This window comes from Carettochelys insculpta, chromosome 2 (assembly GCF_033958435.1).
Source record: "Carettochelys insculpta isolate YL-2023 chromosome 2, ASM3395843v1, whole genome shotgun sequence".
Taxonomy (NCBI): domain Eukaryota; kingdom Metazoa; phylum Chordata; order Testudines; family Carettochelyidae; genus Carettochelys; species Carettochelys insculpta.
The window spans coordinates 226048395-226057388 of NC_134138.1; the positions used below are offsets into that span (position 1 = coordinate 226048395).

General features: G+C 42.1%; 1 long non-coding RNA gene across 1 annotated transcript; it reads right to left on the reverse strand.

Moving 5' to 3' along the window:
* Positions 1-446: 446 nt before the first annotated feature.
* Positions 447-6043, reverse strand: LOC142008872 (uncharacterized). Its single transcript, XR_012644254.1, has 3 exons — positions 5863-6043; positions 2392-2606; positions 447-1664 (listed from the first exon to the last, which is right to left on the reverse strand). It is a non-coding gene; the product is annotated as an uncharacterized LOC142008872 (long non-coding RNA).
* Positions 6044-8994: the final 2951 nt, after the last annotated feature.

Genomic DNA, 8994 nt, shown 5'->3' on the forward strand with positions numbered 1-8994 from the left:
CTGCTGCCCACCCAGCCTCTTGAAGATTTTGTGCATTCCGGGAGCAGCCAAACATTCTTTCACAAGCTGCTTCTGATGCAATTATCTGCATAGGCTAATGCAACATGTGAAGTACATTTGGTGTGCCTGCCAGTTTTTTAGCACTGAAGCTGGTGCCCACTTCTTTGTAAAATTAACATTTCAAGCAGCTTGATGTGTTTTTTCATTGGACAAATTGCTCTGAAATAGCAGCTTGTATTCTGTGAACTGTACATTTCTGCACAATTGTACAACAGCTTATGCGGTGACATTTAAAACACACCTCTTGTGGTTAAGTATTCTTATGATACTCATTTTCCTTATTCATTCAGAGGAAACCAACAGCAAAGTCCACTTTTATGGAATAATTAGGGAAATAAAATCTCTTGATTAGTTTATTTTTCTGTTCCTGGTAATACAGAGAATGACTGTTGTGTTGAATTCTTGTAGGATGAAAAGGGATGCAAAGAGCAAAATATGTTTCCACATACATTTCCAGAGCCATTGAAGTCAACAGAGTGACACCAGTTTGCACTATCTGAAGATCTGGCACATAACATTCCAGAGTATTATTGCTTTTGAATAGCCATACAGCAGAGAAAGCATGAAGGATTTTGTTGAGTCCATGTAAACAAAAGTGTTACAAGCACTACCACACCGCAGCACTATTTTATTTGTGAATGTATACACAGATCCATGACTATAAACTATAAAATCATTATTAGATAATAACTGCTTTGCGCTCACAAGTGCAACTCCACTGATGCCATCCTTTCCGTTGAGTTGCTGCTTCCTGAGTCCACATACTGAGCAGTATTCCTTCTTGGTGAATTTGATCCATTGAGTCAAATTTGCCTCACTATTTCACCAGTGTAACTCTGGAGTAATTTATGTGAAGTTACTGGCATTATTCCAGTTTTACAGCCACAGAGCAATGAGCAAAATCTGAGAACATTTTGTCTGTGCTACAACACCTAATTTTTTTCTGTTACTGTATGATCACTTTGAATGGTTCTCTTTCTCACCCACAGGTCCTTAGGAAATTCTTAATTCATTATGGATAATTATGCAATGGAAAACAAAATAGCAGTACTAATTAGAACTATAGATTGCCCAACCATCCCTATAATAATCCTCTTTTCATATGCTTTCTTCTCTTACTTGGCCTATAAGGCAAACCTTCCTTTGTAATTATCTGCCTTCTGTCTGTGTCTATTGTGCGTGTGTCAATTTCAAAACATTATGATAGTCTCCATAAAAGATGAGTGAGTATAGTACATTGCAATTTTCAGTGTTTTTAGTCAGTACTTGAATCAAATGTTAGTCTTTGATTCCACTTGATGATGAATCACTTCCATGGAGAACAAAGAAACCTAACTATAATTACTACATAGGGCACTGGTGACTTGTTTTATGGACTTCTGCCAAAAAAAAGAAAAAAGTAAAGTAGCTACAGTCTCTTTCAAGGTGTGTTTACACTTCAACAGGCTGTCATACACAAGGAAACCAGTCTCTTCACGTCCAGAAGTTAAATGATTTTCTGAGAACACCCAGCAAATAACAAGGAAAAAATCTTCCAAGAAAACTTCTTTGGTTTTTTTGTAACATGAATAGAATGTGATGAACATAGAATTAAGGCCCAGATCCTGAAAAGATAGTTAAGTACAATTAGAGACTAGCACAAATGGTCTTCAAAGGAAGCCTTGAGGAGAGTATTTAAAGCTGAAGGAAATGGATTGTTTCAGATGTCCAACAAGTAAATGAGAGGGCCACCTCCCTTCCTTGGGGAAATAAATTACATTGTTAGAAATAACTATGATTTAGACAACAGTTACAGGAGCAGTGCCTATTGTTCATATTCTTAAGGCTCTGGGACAGAATTTGTGATGAAGCCAAGCTGCAAACTTGTGGAACCTATGACCCATGGCCATAACCAACAACAGGTTTGACCTATGATTGGTGATAAATTTGACCACAAGTTTCTTCAACTTTCAAGGGTCTCTCAGTGGAAATAGGGAGTTTAATCTCCTGTAGAGCACTAATAAATGAATATTGTAGTTGTTTCTCACAAAGGAATCATAAATCTTTAAATAAATCTGTTACCTTAGTCTTGTTAATATTCACTTATTCTGTGGCACACTCATGGATGTGTAAGCCATTCCCAGGGAGTATTTGATATTCAGAAGTCTCTACCAGACATGTATTGGTTTGGAGAAGATGAACTTGAATGTGCTGCCTGATGCAATAAGTATTATGTTGTCTGCTTACAGATGTCTACATATACATTAAATATGAACTATTTATGAACTTTTTATTCTGTAGGCTTCCCAGGAAGATATATAAAACGTTTTTAACTATATCAGTCTCCAATACCTTCACTCCTTTTGAGAGAGCTGATGAGTCATGCGGCTTTTCTTTGCCTTGTAAAAGTCTTTGAAGCTGGACTGCAATCAAGCTGTGTGAAGTGAATCCAATCCCCACTCCTACCTCCTTTTCAATGCCAGGAAGAATTTATGTCAGAAAACTACACAGCATTTTGATTAGATTCTCCCCAAGTTTAAGTGCTTTCTCTTTAGTCTCTCGTACATCTGATGTGAGATAAGAAAGAAAAATAAAAGAGGGCTCTCATTTAGCAAAGCTGATTTCAGTATAGTCACTCACAGGGAATAGCCAAAACTGAGGATTACTTTTGTTGGAGGCAGCCTGTGGAACACAATTACAATCTCAAGAAGACATATTTCACAAGAGACCACAAAAGGATGATAAGTATCAGAGGGGCAGCTGTGTTAGACTGTGCCCAGAAAAACAACAAGAAGTTCTGTGGCACTTTATAGACCAACAGATTTTTTGGTGCATGAATTTTCCTAAGAGAAGACATGCATCTCATGAAATGAGTCTTTACCCACAAAAGTTTATTCTCCAAAATAAAAATCTGTTAATCTATAATGTGCCACAGACTTCTCGTTGTTTTTACAAAAAGATGATGCCATCTTCCCTGACTACGTTTGCATTAGCTCCTTTATTCACACCATTTCTGGTGCACTTTGCTATTACCACCAGTTACGGAGTGGACTGAGAGGCACTACACATGTAAGTTCTTGCATACAGGTGGAGCTGTGCAAGTAGTATCTGTGTGACTACGGGGATTCACCCATGCATATGAGTTTGCAGAGTCAGAACCACTGAGTGGGCTCACTAGCACTTACCATTTTCCTGATTTTGAAATTGTTTGGTAAATACATTTTTGCAAAAACAACAAAAATTCACTCACATACAACCCTCATGGATGTGTAAGCCTTTCCCAGGGAGTATTTGATATTCAGAATATAAACTGTGTTAGACTGGACATGGGAACCACATCTTTGTTTCTGTCCTAATTGGGTAAGTTTAATTATTTGAGTAACACTTCTTGAGCATATTCACTTTCCAAGAATACTCTTTAATACGAGTGGTTTCTACAAACACAGACTGCATCATCCATTCCATTGCCTGAGAACTCATTCAGCAGAATACACTTGAAAAACAAACAAAAAAGATATACAGAGAGAGGATTTGCTCAACAATGAATACAAACATTCATGAATATATTTTCTGCACTGTTTACCCAGTTCCGCTGCTCTCCGTTTTGTTGTTTGTCATGATGTTCTTATCCCAACCCAACAGACTGTGAACACCAGGCTAACAGAAAGATGTGGTACAATTGTAGGTTCTGGAACTCAGATTGGGGGGTGGGGAGGGAGGAGGTGGCAGCACCCCGGCCTGAAATGGTTACTATCATATACAGTATTTACAGTTTGGTTCAATGGCTCTCAGAGGCTCCACTCAAAAAATTGTTCCAGCACCAATGGCTGCTGTATAGAACATTGTTAGATTTCTTAACACTTAATTGGTGGAGCTGACAGACTCCGAAGGTCACTGGGCAACATGGGGGGAGGGTGGCTCCATGCTTCCACAGGGGATGGGGCCTAGGACAGCCAGCCCCCTGTGCTGTCTGGAGTGCAGTGTTATTCCCCCGCACCACCCCGACCGCCAGCCTTTAGCACTGCTCGAAGGATGGGGCCCAGCACTCCAGCAGTGATTTAAAAGGCCCAGAACTCTGGTCACTGCCACCAGTAGGTGACATCAACACTTGGGAAAAATTTTGAAATGGCCGTGCTAATGGCCGAATCAAAGAATACTAATGAGGCGCTGAAAAGAATATTCAACACCTCATTAGCATTCTGCTGACCACGGCAGCTCAGAAGTGTCACTTTTCACTAGTGCACAGCTCAACTGCATGGGGATCCTTTTCAAAAGGACCCTGCAGACTTTGAAATTCCCTTATTCCTATCAGCTGATATCATTCCTGACAGTTCCTAATGCCACTGCCAAGTGCACACAAGCCATTTCTGGGGAGAGGGAAGACAGCCCATGAGGGGGAGTGGCAGTATTAGAGTAGAAATGCCAGGGTTAGGGATCGATAGCAAATATTTTAGGCAGCATGAGCTAGATGGTAACCTGCATTCATGTGACCTCTGGCTTCAGGTACCATGGCCCCACCCACTATAATGGACCCCTGAGTTGGAGAACAGACGGCCATGCCAAGTAAAGAAGTGAGGAGGAAGTGGACCATGTCAGACTGCTCTCTTGGATCTGCCACACCTGAACTACTGGGAAGAAAGAGGATGGGGCCTTATTGCCCCAATTCAAAGAAGCATTTAATCCCATTGAAATCAATGGAACTATAGCACCCTGTGGTGTTATAGGCAAATCCTGAAGAGCCTGGTAGAACTGGGCCATAACTGAAATGAAGTCAGTTGTAGCTGAGTGAATTATGCAAGGCTTTTGTTTTACCTGACTGTAATACGTCCCCACAAGCTTAGTCCTCACTTGCCATGCTTTCAGAGGGGTTAGCTGAGCTGCACTGTAATATTCTCAACTCTATTTTTTTGACAAATCCTGTGGCACCTTATAGACTAACAGATAATTTGGAGCATACAACCCACTTCACCAGATGCAATGCAATACTTTCAAGGGATTCTTCTCACTAGAGTCTGATATGTCAACTTATTCATTTTGTGTGTGTGTGTTTGCCCCTCCTGCAACCACATCCGCTCATTATTTCAGTCACAGCTTAGTTTACTGGGGTTTTGTTTTCAGGCACAGGAGCCTATGTAGACAGCTTTGCAGGGTTACCATGTAGCCTACACTGCATCTGATGAAGCGGCTCTTTGCCCATGAAAGCTTATGCTCCAAAATATGTTAGTCTATAAGGTGCCACAGGACTTCTTGTTGTTTCTGTGAACACAGACTAACATGTCTACCCCTTTGATACTAGTTTTTTGAGGACTCTTTCCTGTGGCACTTTGTTTTCAATGTGACACAAGTGTTGTTTGATGTAGTGCCTGGAAAGTGGAGTTTCCTACTGGCAGATGATCACAAGTAGAAGCAATGATCTGAACACTTGGTGCAGAGCTCATGGGACTCCAGTTCCCTCCCAAAGTAGTGGTAGTGCAATCAGCATGGGACGAGGGAGTGAGAGCCATGGAGCTTGTAAGATACCTGGAAGATAGGACACAGCCCAAGGACTGAAGGGTCCTGTGGCACCTTATAGACTAACAGAAAAGTTTTGAGCATGAGCTTTCGTGAGCACAGACTCACTTCATCAGATGCCCACGAAATTGTGCTCACGAAAGCTGATACTCAAAACTTTTCTGTTAGTCTATAAGGTGCCACAGGACCCTTCGTTGCTATTACAGATCCAGACTAACACGGCTACCCCTCCGATACTTGAGCCAAAGGACTGTGTGTAGTTAACCAGCCTACTCCCACTTCTGTCCATGTGAAGCTTTGTCTTGAGCTTACCATGCTTTTTTTACATCTGTGCTCTGCTATCCAGACCTTCCCAGTGAACTTGCAGCCTGTCTCTCTCCATATTATCCATCCCATTGCTCAGTTCATTTACCTACATAATGACAGAGACCAGGATGAGTTACTCATTAAGACAGCCATTGAGATAGCCTTGATCCATTTGAGGGAGATCTTGTTTTTTTTAGGTCAGACAACTAATGAAAAATGTGCTGAACATTTTATTTTTATAGTCTCATGAAATTCATTGGATTAATCATTCCATGAATACATTTGTAAGTAATCTGTGCAACAGTATTAGCTACAAATTGTCATCTGTGCTACCGATTTGCAAGTCGAGCTCTTCTTTTCATGCACGATTCTCAGTACAGCTCTTGGGCTAATGAACTAGTCTATATTCACTGGAATGAACGAGAGCCAGCATTTTAAATAAGTCCTTCCACATGCCATCTGGTATGTATCATTATGAATGAAAGAATATCAGTATACTCTAATCTGTGACATGAACACAGTTAAGAAACAGATTTACCAAAGTGTTATTATCTAGATTCCTTAGTATGACACATCTATAGGTTTTCAAATCATGGAAAATCTCTTTGCTGAAGGATTAGTAAAAAGGAATCAAACCGTGAAAAAAATTATGGGGAGAGGGAAAAAAAGCCAAATCCAAAGATTCCTGGATGTGAGTCAGAGATCAGATTCACATGCTCTCCAGGAATTCTTCTCACTAGTGTGCAGGATGCCAAATTATTTAGTGTGTGTGTGTGTGTGTGTGTGTGTGTGTGTGTGTTTTGCCCCTCCCCCAACCACACTCCTACTTTATATCATTCACAGCTTAGTTTACTGGTGCTTTTTTTCCTGCACAAAAGCCTACTTAGGCAGCCTTGCAGGGTTACTATGTTGTTTCAAAGAATTAGGATCTCTTGACTAATATTGTGACTAGCCCTTGGATTTTATACACAAGTGCTGTCAGGTTGGGAGCATTTTGAGCTGCAGGTTATAGAAAAGTAGGGCAGCATTATCTAATTAGATGCCAGAATTAGCAGAAGACTCTTCTGAATGCAAAGGACACAGCATGAGCTGAGCTCCTTGCAGCATTGCTGCCCCTCTTTCCACTCGGATGTGAAATATATGCCCCATTTTGGGAAAGTGATTTGCTCCCACTTGGGATTTGACACATATAAGCAGGTTTCTTTCAGAAACTTCAAACTCTAACTGCTCATCATGATTTTTAATCTCTCGTTTTTTCGACACAAAGTTCACGGAATTTCACAGAAAACATTCTGTGTTTGACCAATTTTCTTCATATCACAGGCATCTGCCAATTCATCTGGCAGGCCGCTAGGGTGTATGGCTTTTGGTGGGTCCTGCCACTTGCTCAGCCCTGGGGTCAGAGTCCACAGGAATTCTAGGTCCCACAGCTCAGGGACAGCCCTTCTAGATGAAAGAAGGAGCCCCTACACTGGAGCCCCTCTAGATGAAAGAAGGAGCCCCTACAGCCACAGCTCCTGATTCAGCCATGCACCAACTCAGCCTTCACCCCAGCAAGTCAAACTCTCATGGCACTGCCTCTCTGGGTTGCAGGAGTCAGATAGCCTTAGGAACTAGCTGGTTCAGGAATTTGGAAGCCCTGCCTGTGCATGGCAGAGCCACCCCAGAAGGCTGCAACAGTAGACTCTGGGATCTCTGGTAGATACTGACATTATTCATCACATTGACCAGACTCTTTTCAGTGTTAGTCCCAGGAGATGAGAGAAACAAGCTGCAGGAGGAACACTTTTTAAAAGCATGGAATTTAAAGCATTTCTGAGCAAAAATGGTATGAAACATTTTCATACTCCCCCATATCATCCCGCTTCCAATGAGATCTTGAGGACTTTCACAGATGGGGTGAAGAAGATTAGTGGGATCTTGGAAACGAAGCTAGCTCCAAGTCTAGAACTGAAGCAGAATTCACTCGAGCAGTGTCCAGCTTCTGGTAGAAAGAAAAGCAAGAACCGATTTGGACTTCCTCTCTATGCTGGGATGGATTAAGGAATCAAGTGGTTAAAAGCAAAAATAAGCAAATGAGACTATTATGCTAGAAACAGAGAAGTGGGTCCAAAATATCTAATATACCAAAAGTTTCAATACACGGCTTTCAATGTGGACACACAGCAAACTGGACTCTCATATTTTAATGTCCATTTAAGTGCTGGTAGAGTAAGAAAACAACATCAGAATCCAGAATCATCAGAGACTTTGCTTTGTGTGATGCCCAGGAGAAGAAGAGGTCAAAACAGGATTTGGCTTTGCCATGAATGCCTGAAGTGGGGACATTGGACCAGGAGACGGGGGGAAGAGGGTCTGTGCCTCTGGAGGCAGTCCTGGCTACTATATGGGAAGTGCTATTCCACAGCACACAGAGGAGTCCCATATTATTTAAAAGTCTACAGCAAGGCTTCAGATTCACAGGGGCAGGATAGAGTAAAGTGGTCATTAAAGGTTAGTGAAGTTACTTAGAATATGAGGGGATGGAGACAGGCTCCATCCCTCTCTTACTTCCACTTTGAGTTAGCCCATATTCCCCCCTCCTGGCCCACATGCCATTTGCATTTAATGGAATACAGTAGCACATTCCCCACCAGCCGTACTGTAAGCAAAGTGTATTTCTAGACCTGTAAATGTTCCCTTCCTCTTCCTAGGCCACCCACCCCACAGGCAGGGCCACTGCTCTCCTCTTCCACAAGTGGGCAGCTCAGGGTAGAGAATGCTGAAACCACATGAGTCACAGCATCCCACCCAGCACAGCTAAGCCAACACACCAGGAATGTAAGCTGTGCCACCCTTAGGACCATTCAAGATAGCATCCACTGTGAAGGGAAGGGGAACTTTTGGGGCAGTACACCAGCTTTTTGCCGTTCAAATGACACTTGTCATAAAGCCAGTCTGGAGCCCTTAGGGTTTGTCTGTTCCCTGAGAGAAATGAGGGGGGACACTCCCTGACAAGGAGTGTGGGTCTCAGCACCTGAGCAGGAATGTCTATGCGATTATTTATAGCATGAGCCCTGCAAGCACCAACCTGCAGACCTGAGTTCTGAGACTCACTGCCAGGTCTCTTCACGCAGCATAGACAAGCCTTTAGTGAGT